Source organism: Eptatretus burgeri, chromosome 12 (assembly GCF_056783735.1).
Source record: "Eptatretus burgeri isolate ZD-2024b chromosome 12, Ebu_testis_v1, whole genome shotgun sequence".
Lineage (NCBI taxonomy): Eukaryota > Metazoa > Chordata > Myxini > Myxiniformes > Myxinidae > Eptatretus > Eptatretus burgeri.
The window spans coordinates 341,410-356,663 of NC_140972.1; the positions used below are offsets into that span (position 1 = coordinate 341,410).

General features: G+C 49.6%; 1 protein-coding gene and 1 long non-coding RNA gene across 2 annotated transcripts in view; one reads left to right on the forward strand and one right to left on the reverse strand.

Moving 5' to 3' along the window:
• LOC147014942 (deoxyribonuclease gamma-like) overlaps positions 1-15,254 on the forward strand; it is a 346,105-nt gene that overhangs the window by 205,178 nt on the left and 125,673 nt on the right. The window lies entirely within an intron of this gene.
• On the reverse strand, positions 1,185-3,962 carry LOC147014948 (uncharacterized). Its single transcript, XR_015050086.1, has 3 exons — positions 3,834-3,962; positions 3,327-3,588; positions 1,185-3,049 (listed from the first exon to the last, which is right to left on the reverse strand). It is a non-coding gene; the product is annotated as an uncharacterized LOC147014948 (long non-coding RNA).

Sequence of the window (15,254 nt, forward strand, 5' to 3'; positions counted from 1 at the left end):
TTATCGCTTAATATATTGTTGCGGGCCAGGGGTCAGGTGAGAAGACCACAAGGGAGGGGGGGGAGCTATCTCGGCTCCCACCCGACTCCCCGGAATTGTAGGCCCTCGCCACCGAGCTCTATAACACCACTAGAGAGTCCACCAGCTTCCCTTCACGTTACTGATTTGTCTTCACCAACCAGCCTGCTAACCATGTTTAGTCCTTTTAGCCCAGACTCCCATAAGAGAATGAATAGGAACATGCGATATAGAATTGGATTTGAAGGTATTCCAAAGACATTTGACCAATGTCAACAAATGACAAGCATACTTTAGGAGCACCTCAACAAAACTAATAGTCTTCACTTATATATAATGCAAAATAAGCCTTAATTATCCATAAAATGCATTCATCAATGATAAAGACATAGCACGTTTACAAGTCCTACAATACACTGTGGCCTGTCAGAGGCTCTCAGGGTCTCAGAGCGTACAATATTATCTTGAGGAAGTCGTAATCTTGATATAATCACAATCTCAAAATAGAACCAACCACGCTAACGGACTCATGTTTACTAATTCGGCATAAATAAATATTTACCGATTACGGAAGTGAATCAATCTTGTATATTCTCGTCGGACGTGATCTCCAGCCAGTATTTTGCTATCCAACTTGGCCGTGTGATGAAACCTAATTTTTGTGTAATGGGGAGCTATGTTTTTGATCAATATGGTTGAGTGACATGTATCCGAGTCCCTATCATGTGCCTCCAGGGTTTTGAATACTTTCCCGATTACATCACTGATGACCCTTGTCATGATGGATGCAGGAATTCCTTTACCACGGGGTAATGTGGTGGGGCCTGAAGTTCCCAAAATGACTCTGATCGATCGATCCGTGGAGGTCGCCACTTTGATGACATCTTCAGATGCGTAAATTAGACCCCCTTTATCTTTTTTGTCCACAAAACCATGGCATGATCCACCATGTGCAGGTTTTTCGGCCATCTCCAATGCCGAACAACATGCTTCGCATTATATTTGTCGGCGGACATGGTGTACGATGTATCCAGACTTGTATCCTATTGCCGCTTCGTGAAATTTAGATAAGCGGCAATAATCCGGCTAGTCCGTATAATCCGCCTCGTCATTCTCCTTGTGTAGATCGTGGAGTCGTGCCACCAGCATGTCCTGAAGATGAGATGGGGCATCTTCCCGGATACTGGGGCCGATGGTGTCCAAGTTCACGAGGCCTCCACTACCTTCAAGCACTGCACAATTACCGGTGTCAACTTTTATTTGATTTCTTAAAAGGAGCCTCTTATAGGTAGCCCGGAACTGCCGAGCCGTGGGGTTGTTGTTGGAACCACCATGAGCTCGAACTGAAGCGAAGAATAGTTCAACATGGTTCTGGCTCATTTTGTACGTGCATAAGTACTGCATATGTCCATTTACTACCACAATATCATACACTTGCTGAATGCTGTCGATTGCGGCAGCAAAACCCAGAAAGGGTACCCAACTCTGGCCGATGGCAAGTCGCTTGCCACACAAGGATTTCAAAATCACATAGTCCCTCATCTCAGCTAGAAATGGTTGCCAGCTTTTCTCATTGAACTGCTTTAATGGGGCCTTATAACCCTTTGCCATGGGATTTCTCGAGTTCAAAATGTCGAAAAGTCGATCAAATGTGTATATAAATTTACAGGTTGCTTCAGAACCTGCGAACTGGGGCAATTTGAGTTTGTCGCTACAATATTCAATTGCCACAGCAACACTGGAACTCAAAGTTTGAGCTGCTACATTCACTTTCATTTTTTGTCCCCACCATCTGATGTGCCTCCGCTTCAACTTATTAGCCAAATGGAGCCCTTCCTTTTCTTGAATTTCATTCAACAATTCAATGAATTTCCATTCGATGACTCCATTGTTATTGTCCATGAGCTTTTTATCCGTTGCCAGACAATTCCTTACCAATTTTAACATGTGGCATGGATCTCGCACCACGTGCACTTTCCAGTCTGGATTGTTTGGGTGTTCGAAATATGGTCGCATGTCTGTATCCGTGACACTGTCACCTAACTCACGAAACATGGAGAAATGTTCTTCAGGACCGTCGCATGTCAATGGTACAACTCGTACACCAACTTCGTAGATGCTCTATAGACATTTTTACTATATTAGCATTCTCCTTTCCAGATAATCCATTAGTGAGGAAGCAACCTATAGGAGCCTTCCAACTATTGTCCAGTGCAACAGCCATCACAACTATGGCATATTTAGCCAGTGGTAAAGTGTCATCAGAGCCCATTTCGAGTTCTGTTCCAAAGTCCACGTATCCCCAACTCTGATGTCCATCCCATTCATGATGAGCATGGATGGACATTTCATCCAACATGAATACACAAAATACATTATCATTTCCCTTGACTTTTTCGGAATCCGATCTGTTTTTCAGGGCACCGAATATTTCCTTCGAAAATCCAGGCGATCCATCCAATCCATGAAACCACCTTTGGATGGTTGTCAAACTTGGTAATTCTAGATCAAATGTCTCACGGACATAATTGTACGCAAGAGTCGAATAAAATTGTAGCGTTAATGCAAATGACCGCAATTCATCCGAGTGTTCCTGCCGAGATGCATGAGCCTTGTCATCTTTACCATGAGGACGCTTTTTAGCGATCCTTTTCATCAATTCTAGCGGTAATCTTGAAAAGCTGTTTTCTAGTATATTAGCACAATAATCCGTTACCAGATGTATATTTCGAAGTTCACTTATCAATGCTTTCATATTTTCTACCTTTTGCTTCAAGCGTGCAGATTGTCGTCATGCGGTATTCAGCTTTTTCGTGTAATGCTCGGCGCAGTCTTGTTGGACTCGGGCCTCTTGTCTGGCTTTTCGTGGGTTTTCCATGTAGGCATAATGGTGATCGTGGGTAAGGATGGCCTGAGAGACGATAGCTACAGCTTCAGCATCAGGACCGGAATCTACAGGCTCATGTACGACCAGATCCGGTTTGGTTGGTGGTACTGTTGATCTGGATTTTGGTTTGCGTGTCTTTGGTACCTGAAGGTATAACAGGATTTGCCAGAAAAAAAGATTATTGTAATAATCGAAATATTGACAATATTGACGGTGCCAGCTATCATCATCAATAATTAAAAGAATTTTGTTGATATTTCATGATCACTCAAGCCTTATGAATCTGGGAATCTTATGTTCTGTTTTTATGGGCAATATGATATAATAATAATAATAATAATAATAATAATAATAATAATAATAATAATAACAGAAATATAATAATCCGGTTACAAAATGTACAAACATAGAATGTACTAACTTTTGGTTGTAAATGATTGGGAAGTACGAAGATAGACGGGATTGCGGTATCCTTCAGTTCTCGCTTGTGTGCATCATATTCCACATAATCTTCTCTTGTGAAATGTAGAGAGCAGAGTTGTTGGTTGACAGTTGGCTGGTCCTTTCCCCATTCTCTTTTTATGTTGGCGATCCACCGCTGTCTCCGCGGTGCGTCTTGGCATACTTTGCACAACTCCTTCTCGGCTTTGTTGGCATGAGTTTTGTCGCATCTTTTAGGAAATCTATAAAACAGGAATGGGCCTGTAAAACCATGGTGGCTGAGGTTATATTATGTGTGATACATTGTCATTTAATGCAAAATTAACTTCCATTTGATGATAGAATCAATACCTAAATAAGAATATGAATCAAATAGAAACTAAATGAATCATGTGGCGATTAATATAATGTGAATCAATTTCAAAAATCAATCGATGATCAAGAATACGGGAGATCTACATTGTTTGGATGTCCCAACCACGTGTACCTAGTAAAGTGCTGGATCTCCTCAAGTGCTCTTGCAAATCTTCCACTCCATGCAGCACGAAGTGATGTCGATGTAGACAACAGGGGCGTGCGTGTTTGGTAGTATGCATGTGTAGCGACGACTGCTGCAACACAGAAGATGTTGCCGCAAGTGACGACAGTGACATTGAATTAATGCATTATTTAGACAATGGAAGAATGCATGTACATATACTACAGAACGCTTACACGAAATGAGTGCATGTTCCGGTACACAGATGATTTTGTATGATTACCTGCTGGTGGGCTAGTGTATATATGATTGCGAGTTTTTTGTCTGTAATGTATAATAAATACTTTTTGTTGAATTCGCCTAAGTCATATTTACAGAAAACATTCAAGAAAATAATCAGTGATTGTAACAGCATTTATACAATATGGAATATGCGAATCTGGATCTTAACGGCAATACGAAAATGAATACAAGCCGCATTATATCACTCGTCCAAAATATCCATTATGTAATGGTATTTGGCATTTAAATGCCTCCATTTTGACTTATTTGACAAAAATAAATGAATTTTTGTGGTTGAAATGTCTGTCATTGGATTCCTTGACCCCAACAACTAAGTTTAGATAACTAAATTTTATTTCTAGGAGGTTTAGAAGTTGAGATAACTTAAAAATTAATTTCGTGAAAATTCATGGCGGTCATTTTGGAAAATGCCATTTTTCTCATAGTTTGGACACTTTTTGAGAAGGTTCCCCGGTCTAATATTTTTTCTACCATATAAACCTACAAAATGAGATCAAGAAACCTAATATGCCAAATTTAGCCACCAAAACTCATTTAAGCCTCTCCTGAAAAATAGCCTAAGGACTATTACGGAATTTGCATGAAAAGCGCAGTTAAAGGATTAAAAGCAGTCAATTCCCACTCACTGCTGCAGATGAAAGGACGAAACATGGATGCTGAGCAGACTCCACGATGCGGACAATCACGAGCTGCCGATGACCTCTCTCGTGGTGTTATAGAGCTCGGTGGCCGTCGCACACTGATAATTCCGTGACACGGCGGGTCGCTTAACCGGCCGTGGACGCCAATAACTCAACCACGTGACTTAGGGTCCTCCGTCTAGTTAATTCGGTTACCTAAAAATAACCACGTGGTTTAATTACCGGAGAATACACCCTCGGTACGCCTTGTCCGAACCGTATCACTCTACCGGACCGGATCACTTTACTGGATCGGATGCAGCCGAGCGACACTGCCAAGGATGTACCGGCTACAAGGAACGGATTGTTGGGAATAAAGTCCCGGCTTAGCTTGGATTCGGACCATGCTGGATCAATGAAAGAAAAGACAAAAATGAGCAGGGAACATTTCTCATAATAATTTATTGCAATGGGCGAGGAAAGGTATGTGGCGATCAAGATTTATTGGGGTGTGTTGTGCAGAGATAGGGGAGAGAGGTGTGGTGCAGCAATAAACAAGCAACTTGTAAAAGGGGACATAGAGCAGACTGAACCCGAAAATAATAATACCGATCTTCTGCAGGGTTACGTACTTGGACAGGCACCAGGTCACACACACACGCACACACACAGACACAGAAAATCCGATGAAGAGGGATTCAGGAAAGACAGGAGAGTTTAGGCTACGGTCTCTCCGTACCTTTGTATAAATGATATGCTGTATCCGAATGCGCCACCAATACATTTGGGGGGAATGCTACGTGGCGCGGTACCCCCTGCTAGCTGATGCGTCGTCTCCTGCTTCGGGCAGTTCACGTCGAGACCATGGGCGTGAAGGAGAGGCTTGAGTTGGGAGGGTGGAGTCAGAGTCGTGTGGGCGGAGACGAGGAGGAAGAGCCCAGTGATGCCGACAGGAGGCGGAGTCGAGGTCCAGGTTGAACGAAAGACGAGAGAGAGAGAGAGAGAGAGAGAGAGAGAGAGAGAGAGAGAGAGAGAGAGAGAGAGAGAGAGAGAGAGAGAGAGAGAGAGAGAGAGAGAGAGAGAGAGAGAGAGAGAGAGAGAGAGAGAGAGAGAGAGAGAGAGAGAGAGAGAGAGAGAGAGAGAGAGAGAGAGAGAGAGAGAGAGAGAGAGAGAGAGAGAGAGAGAGAGAGAGAGAGAGAGAGAGAGAGAGAGAGAGAGAGAGAGAGAGAGAGAGAGAGAGAGAGAGAGAGAGAGAGAGAGAGAGAGAGAGAGAGAGAGAGAGAGAGAGAGAGAGAGAGAGAGCGCGGGGGGGGGGGGGGGAGAGAGAGAGGGAGAGAGAGGGTGAGAGAGAGAGGGGGAGAGGGAGGGGGAGAGAGAGGGGAGAGAGAGACAGACAGAGACAGACAGAGGGGAGAGAGAGGGGGAGAGAGGGGGAGAGGGAGGGGGAGGGAGAGGGGGAGAGAGAGGGGGAGAGAGAGACAGACAGAGACAGACAGAGGGGAGAGAGAGGGGGAGAGAGGGGGGAGAGAGAGGGGGAGAGAGAGGGACAGACAGAGACAGACGCAGACAGACGCAGACAGACGCAGACAGACGCAGACAGACGCAGACAGACGCAGACAGACAGACATACCCGCTCCGACCTTTATAGGCCCCGCAGCGCGGGGCGGGAGGCCACCCGGAAACTCGGTGACGACTGCTGAATCGGGCAGTTTGATGGATCCCGACCCTCTGCGCGGCCCGGCCGCGATGGCCGGAAACCGCAACACTCCATTTCCGGCAAGATGACGCCACGCCACAAAGATGTCCCGTTCCGACCTCACGACATGAAACGAATCGCCCACACCGAACTCCGCACCATGAATCGTCCTGCAAGAACCCCCGGGAGGTGCCCTGACGAGCGGCCGAGGGTAGCGTCGGTCCCGCACGCCCGCTCGTGCGCCCCTGACCAGCTCTGGCCAACGCTCTGTGTGCGCCAACGTGGCTCGAGCAGTACAACATGCACTGATCCCGATCTCGAGCAGTACAACATGCACTGATCCCCCGCCCGATCGCAGCTTCGCTGGCCATTGAGGCGAGGGGACATTTACCGACTGCGAGGACCGAAGATACACGTTATGGCGAACCCATGCACAGACAGTAAGATGTGTCCATTCGTGCCCGGCTCTGTACGAAAACAAAGTCGCGAGCGGCGCACGGGTCTGCCTTCGAGCACGTTCCATACAGTGCACGTGGATCCGCCATTACGCACGTGGCCAGCACTCGGGTGATTTTGCTGTTGTGTGTGCGGGACGAAACCCGATCGATATAACTCGTCCAGCGATGGGTTGAAAAGTACGTGCTGCCCGTATCATGCACAACGTGGCGGGATGTTGTTGGTTCATGGGCGCCAGCCAGAGTGACCACTATATTCGTTATGTCTGTATGTTGGGTAATCAATCTAGTAGAAAAAAGAATCAGAGTTGGTGTCAAAGCCACCCAATGCTCGCCTGTTTATACATTTATCGTTTTTAAAAGACGAGTCTAATAATATTTTTTTAAAGAATTGCAGTGAAGTCTGATCCAAATAATTTTAAAGCAATATATGTATTTGTATATTGTAATCAGTAAAAAATAGTGTGGTAGATAAAAACATTAGAAAAGGAAAAAAAAAATGAAAACATGAACATGACAAAATCTTCTGATGTTGCGGGTTTTTCCGATGACGCGTTCAGGCCAAATCAAGTTGTTGTTAGAGAACATTGTACTTCACGGTACTTCTACATATCGACGGTCCCCTGTGCCAGTGCACATGCGCAGCCTGAGCCGGAGCCAGGGATGTTGTGGCGTTTCAACCTGTTCAATACTTGTTTGATTATTGTCGTTCCACGCTAATAAAGTGGTCGAACAAATTGAACTCTGTTCTTATTTATAATCAAACAACTTGATGCAGTTGAGTAAAGATCGTCGGTGCTGAGGAGGACACGACTGGGTGAAAACAGATCACGAGAACGTCGACAGTGAGTTTGGGTTTCTCGGGTACTGTACCCAATCTTCGCCCCAGGACACTGTACACACGTGTTCATCACCGAAAATAGAACGTTTACTCCAGAATAACTGTTCCTATGGCGCCGGTGGAAGCAGAGTGCCCGATCGAGGATTGTGACTATATGGCTACACACGCAGAGGCGGCAGTGGTGGCGGCCATGCTGAGTATACACGCCACTGTGCACGTCGCCGCCCCCAGGGCGACGAGCTCGAATGCCAAGATGGAGAAACTCAAGCGTCCCTCCATAGCACTTGCCGGAACGGGCGAGGCCTGGTCGTACTTCATAACCCGCTGGGGCGAATACAAAACAGGTACTAAGCTTGTCGGACCCGACATAGTCGCGCAGCTACTGGAGTGCTGTGAGGAGGAGCTGAGAAAGGACCTCACTCGCGCGGCGGGTAGGAGCCTCGTGGGCAGCGATGAAGAAGACGTCCTCGCTGCCATGAAGGCGCTCGCCGTCTGGACGGAGAACATGATGGTAGCTCGAGTGGCCCTGTCTAACATGCGGCAGGGACACGAGGAGCCCGTCCGGTCGTTCCACGACCGCATCAAGGGGCAGGCGGACACGTGCAAGTATGAAATGAAGTGCACCAAGGCGGGGTGCGATCAGGTCAACGACTTCACGGAAGAGATGTTGCGCAACGTGGTTGCCCGTGGCATCGCGGACCAAGCAATACAACTTGACCTACTCGGTGAGAAGAACCAGGACATGCCATCAAAGAACATGAGAGAGTATATCGAGGCCAAAGAGTCTGGAAAACGCTCAGCATCACGCCTGCTTGACACTCAGAGCACGGACGCGATCAGTAGTTCGTATCGGCGGGGAAAGCAACAGGACGTCCGTGCCAGAGTAGGAGCCAGGCCGGAAAAACGGAAGGCCAAGCCCGAAGGAGTATGCATCTACTGCGGCGAGGTGGGCCACGGCAAAACGCCTCAATGGCGCGCCAGACGTGCCGAGTGCCCCGGATACGGTAAAAAGTGCCGGAAGTGTGACCGCCAGAATCACCTCGACAAGGCATGCCTGGGTGGCCGATCGGCAAGACCCCCATCTAAGGAGACCAACGGGATGTACGACGAGCAGACGGCAGCCTTTGTCGAGCTATGCACGGTCACCATGGCCAGCACAGAGGACGAAATGCGCACGCTTCCCCTCGCTCACCACCTGTACGATGATATGTACGATAAGTGGATGAAACGCATATCTGACCCGCAGCCATACGTCAACCTCACTCTCACCAACAAGCGCGAGGATTACAAAGCGCTGGGTTTTAACCTCCTGAAACACACCCGCGCGGTAACCCTACATGCTATGGCAGACACGGGGTGCCAGAGCTGCCTGATCGGCATTAAAGTCGTCCAACAAATGGGCCTGAGTACTGAGGACCTCATACCTGTATCCATGACCATGAAGGCCGCAAACAACAAAGGAATTCGTATCCTCGGAGCCGTGGTAGTCAGATTCGCCGGTAACAGTGACGACGCTCGGAGATTGGAGACGCGCCAAATCGCGTACGTGACGGACACTTCAGACAGCATATTCCTCTCCCGCGCGGCCTGCATGGACCTGGGAATGATCTCGGACAGATTCCCGACACTCGGAGAGGTGAATCTGACGACCTCGGAATTGTGCGACTGCCCGCGACGCGCGGAGCCGCCGACCAAGCCGACCGCACTCCCCATGCCAGCGACCGAGGCCAACAGAGAGGCACTACAGTCACATTTACTCAGGATGTATGCTCAGAGCACATTCAACACGTGCCCACACCAGCAACTACCGAGAATGACCGGCCCGCCACTACATCTTATGCTCAGTAAGAACGCGACACCGGTTGCCCATCACACTCCCATCTCCGTGGCCATACATTGGCAAGATGAGGTAAAAGCAGGCCTCGACCAGGACGTTCGGCTTGGCGTGTTGGAGGAAGTACCCGTCGGCACGCCGGTGACATCGTGTCACCGCATGGTAATTTGCGCGAAAAAGAATGGCAAGCCGCGACGCACCGTTGACTTTCAGGCCTTGAACAAGCATGCGTTCCGCGAGACCCACCAAACCCAATCCCCGTTCCACCAGGCGAGACGCGTACCTAACGGGAAGCGCAAGACAGTATTCGACGCATGGAACGGTTACCATAGCGTCCGCCTACACGAGGACGACCGCCACAAGACGACCTTCATCACTCCATGGGGGCGCTACCGGTACCTATCTGCCCCACAAGGGTATATGGCATCGGGGGACGGTTACTCACGACGATACGATGAGATCGTCGCGGACATTGGTAACAAGACCAAGTGCGTAGATGACACGCTACTATGGTCAGACACGATTGAGGGGAGCTACTTCCAGGCGGTCCAATGGTTGGATATATGCGGCTGGAATGGAATCATCCTCAACCCGGAGAAGTTTGTCTTCAGCGCTCCCACGGTGGACTTCGCGGGTTTCACCATCACCATGACCGACGTGCGACCGTGCAGCCGCTACCTTGAAGCAATCCACGATTTCCCACAACTGCGTAACATCACCGACGTCAGATCGTGGTTCGGGCTTGTCAACCACGTGGCATATGCCTTTAGTATGGCCGAACGAATGCAGCCATTCCGGAAGCTCCTGAAAAGTGGAGAACGCTTCCAGTGGTCCATGGAGTTAGAGGACATATTCTGCTCGTCGAAAGACGTGATCATACAAGAAATCGAACACTGTGTCCGCATATTTGACAAAACTAAGCCAACATGCATCGCCACGGACTGGTGGAAGGAGGGAATCGGATTCTGGTTGCTTCAAAAGCACTGCCAATGCGTGCCAGTTAGACCATTCTGCTGCACTGATGGATGGAAAATAACCCTGGTCGGCAGCAGATTTACACATGCGGCAGAATCCAGATACGCGCCTATAGAGGGCGAGGCTCTTGCAGTCGCGGACGCCTTGGACAAGGCGCGCTACTTCGTACTGTGCTGCGAGAACCTGATCGTTGCGGTAGACCACAAACCACTGCTGAAACTCCTTTCGGACAGAGCACTTGACGACATACCCAACCCCTGCCTCAGGAACCTCAAGGAGAAGACCCCGCGTCATCGCTTCCGCATCATACATATCCCGGGCATGAAGAACAAGGCGGCAGATGCCATGTCGCGCAGGCCGGTCGGCACCACGCGACCTCCACTCATGACCCTTCCAGATGACAATGCCACCATAGCGACCCACCTCCAACCAAGCATGCACACCGACGTCCTGTCTCTCCTACGCCAAACTGAGCCGGAGTATGACGACGACGTCGAGGAGGACAACCTGGCATGGTGCGCCGCGGGCCTCGAATCATTGCGATCAGTAACATGGGGTCGCGTCAGGGAAGCCACCAGCAGCGATGGCGATATGCACATATTGGAGGGAATGACAATGAACGGCATCCCCGACTCAAAAATCGAGATGCCACAGACAATTCGCGACTATCACCAGTACCGCGAGAACATTACATCGACAGATGGAGTGATCCTATACAAAGACCGAGTAGTCATACCACCCTCACTCCGCGGCGATGTGCTGAGCACCCTACACGCTGCCCACCAGGGCGTATCAATGATGACCGCACGCGCAGAATCCTCTGTATTCTGGCCAGGCATGTCGGCCGACATCAGTGCCACTCAGAAAAACTGCGAACACTGCCACCGGATGGCACCATCACAGCCTGGAGCGCCACCAACTCCACCTATCCTGGTCGTTTACCCCTTTCAGGCAGTGTGCTCGGACTTCTTTGTACACAGGGGTGCACACTACCTTGTGACGCTGGACAGATACTCGAACTGGCCGATCATCTCAAAATCGACGGGTGGTGCCGCCGGACTCATAAACCACTTACGTCGCGCCTTCGTGACGTACGGGATGCCAGAAGAGCTCGCATCGGATGGGGGACCAGAGTTCACCTCCACCGAGACCAGGTCATTCCTGCACAGATGGGGCATACACCACCGCTCGTCATAGGTGGCCTTCCCTCACAGCAACTGTCGCGCGGAGATTGGAGTTAAGACAATGAAACGACTTATCACGGACAACACCAGCCCGCAGGGAGAACTTGACACTGACGCTGTGCAGAGAGCGATACTACAATATCGTAACGCGCCTGACCCTGACACGAAGGTCTCCCCGGCAATGTGTGTCTTCGGCCGCCCGATACGCGATTTCATCCCAATTATCCCCGGGAAGTACAGACCGCACGACACTTGGCATGAGACCCTGAAAGCGAGGGAGGAAGCCCTCCGCAAACGTCATATCCGCACAGCCGACACCTGGGCAGAACACACCAAACGCCTTCTGCCACCTGCTGTAGGGGACCTCGTCCGCGTACAGAACCAGACAGGACCCCACCCCCAAAAAATGGGACAAGACAGGCAGTATCGTGGAGGTACGCCAACACGACCAATACGTGATCAAGATCAACGGCTCGGGCAGAGTCACACTTCGGAACAGGAAATTCCTGCGCAAGTTTAGCCCAGTTCGCAATGACCAGCTGCCACCCCGGTCTATCTATGATGATCTAGCAACCCGCATCACTGTACCTGCACCCGTTGTAACACCGCAACTGCCTGACCTCGACAGCGAACCCGTGACATCTGCGACGCCAACGGGGCCCAAGCCGGCACTGACGTCAGTATGCACACCCCGGCGCAAGACGACACCCGTTTCAGACACGCCAGCAGCACCAGGACGAGGCACACCGAGGCGCGCGATCCTTCAGACGCCACCATCGGCCCCTGAAACCCCGAGAGCCCCATCCCCACTGGGGCCCGATGTGACACCACCAACACCAGCAACAGGTCAATGCCGATCCACCAGAGCGACCAGCGTGCCTGCCTGGCACGAGGACTACTCCATGGAATAGTCACACGATGGGCGATATAAACTTTTGTTCATTCATTAAACTTAATAATTTCTCAGCCTTTATCTATTAACATAATAAAGACTCGGAGGGAGATAGAGAACATTGAACTTTACGGTACTTCTACATATCGACGGTCCCCTGTGCCAGTGCGCACGCGCAGCCTGAGCCGGAGCCAGGGATGTTGTGGGCTTTTCAACCTGTTCAATACTCGTTTGATTATTGTCGTTCCACGCTAATAAAGTGGTCGAACAAATTGAACTCTGTTCTTATTTAGTTGTCGTCAGTCTCCAGTCTATGTTTGGATTCACATTAGGTTTCAAAACTGGTTTTGACTCTTCGTGAATTAAAAACTCACTGTAAAACTCCTCTTCCTGCAGAAAGTCAATTAATTTTCCTGACTCATCACAGAGAGGTTATTGTTCTTACTTGGATCGACGTCGTTATTTATCTATATGGTATTTATATTTCCGTTTATTACCTTGCATTGTTAACCAAAACTTGAAAAACGTAGAATGAAAAACGTAGAATGAGAATGAAAAACGTAGAAAAAGTTCAATCCACACTCCAAGTGTCTTCCCTGATCGCCGCGGCTGTTTGTGTGTTTCCCTGCTTTCTTCAGCGATGAGTTTGCGACCTCAGAATATATTTAGAGAGATTAAATTGGTAAGAATACGGTATGAAGAAACAAGACGTCCACACGAGGAATTCAAAACTCACAGAGGTGCGAACTTTCTCGCTGCAAAAAGTCAACAAAGGCTTTCAGAGGTAGGAAATGCCAATGGCAAGGATGGTCGGGTTGTTTCTACTGTTCAGATTAGACTCAAAGCAAGATCGATCACTTTTTGTGGCTAATTTTCGGACGTTTTTGCACTTGGTTTTTTCGTGCAACATTTGCGGCTTATAAACCAGTGCGGCTTGTGTGTGTTAAAATTCCAGATTTTTTTTAAAATTCAGGGGATGCGGTTTATATAACGATGCGCTCAATGGTCCGAATTTTATGGTACTTGCCTTGCCATGAGAAATGCATCTAAAAGAAAACGTAATATGTAGTGTTGGGAGTTAGAGTGCGGACAGGAACGGATGGAAAACAGCATCCTGGTTGCCATGGCAACCAGTTTAGATGACGAACGTATGTCACGACACACCGTCTCCACAGTCTGTACCTATATACCAAATATGAAACATGAAAGTTGAAAACTTTGGGAGTTAGAGTGCGGACAGGAACGGACGCACAGACAGGCGGACAGCGACCGGTATCACATAATACGCCCCAATATATTGTTGCGGTCTTCGCGCCCGCCGGCGTGCGAACGGCCACGTAACTCGAATCGCGGCACGTCGCCCACCGGACGGACAATCCAGTCGTGACCCTCTCGGACTAACGCCGGGAACCAGTCACGGGTGGACCTTTCGGTCTCACCGCGATCGAGCCAATCAGCCCCCGCGTGGGATAGGGTTGCTCGCCAAATTCGAACTACCTAAGTACCCACGCGGAGGGTAGACCGGGCGATCGCACCTCGCCGCAGGTCGACTTCGGACACGGGCCACTTAAGCGACCCGTTCCGTACTATCAGAATAACCGAGCGGTGTTATCGTCGACCTCGACGGTTCGATTAATTATCGGGCGTATTCAGCCCACTACCAACCCTTTACGTGAAGCAAGATGGGGATTCAAAGAAAGAAATGACGAAGCGAAGCGGGAAACAGTTCAACAATAAAGCACATTTATTCTCGGCACACGGGAAGCACACAAATACAATTCCACCAAATGCACACAAAAAAAAGAAAACACACTTCCATTTACACAAAAAGCAAATATAAAAGCGAAAACACAGTGCAGAGCTAATACCGACTACCGAGCACACGGCAACACTTATACAATTCTACTTCACAGACGGCGCCGACAACACATACCCAAAACCAAGGAAAAGAAATACCCTCAAGAATGAGGCAGGCCTGAGGCCGAGACCGGGTCGGGCCTACCCGTCTGGTGATGAGACGCGGAACGGCGATGGCCCCGCAACCCGCGGGCCTCGTGGACAGTGCCTGGCAGGGGGTGGGAACGGGGGCCCCCTTGGTCGCACTATCTCAGCGCGGGGGGAAACAGGAGGGGGTTGCTGATGCTCGGGGTATAGAGGATCTTTATTATCCCTGGTGTGCGTCTCCACCTCGGCCAGGTCGCGCTGCCGGCCTCCCTCGGGCGTGCAGCTCCTGGCACCGACGCGAGCACCCCCTCGTCCGACTCTCTTCAGCTTCTCCAGCCACTGCAGGCTTCGGGCTCCAGTCTTCCACACTCGTCCCCTCCGTTCCGACTCCTTCTCGTTCTCGTTTGCGACTCTCGTTCTCTCTCTTCGTTCTCGTTCTCCTCCTCTGACTGACGAACACCGTCCTTTTATCCCCCCGTAACTTCGCCTTTGACCCCCTCCCTTTGACCTTTCACCTCGCTCCCCATTGGCCCGAGAAAAAGTGGGCGTGAAGGCTTTTTGATCCACAAATTTGCATATATCGATCGTTCTGGAGGCGGGGCCAAATCGCCCCTCGCTCACCGATTGGACGGCAAAAAGTGGGCGTGTGTCGTTTTTGATCCGTTTTTGAAGCACAAAATCCGTGA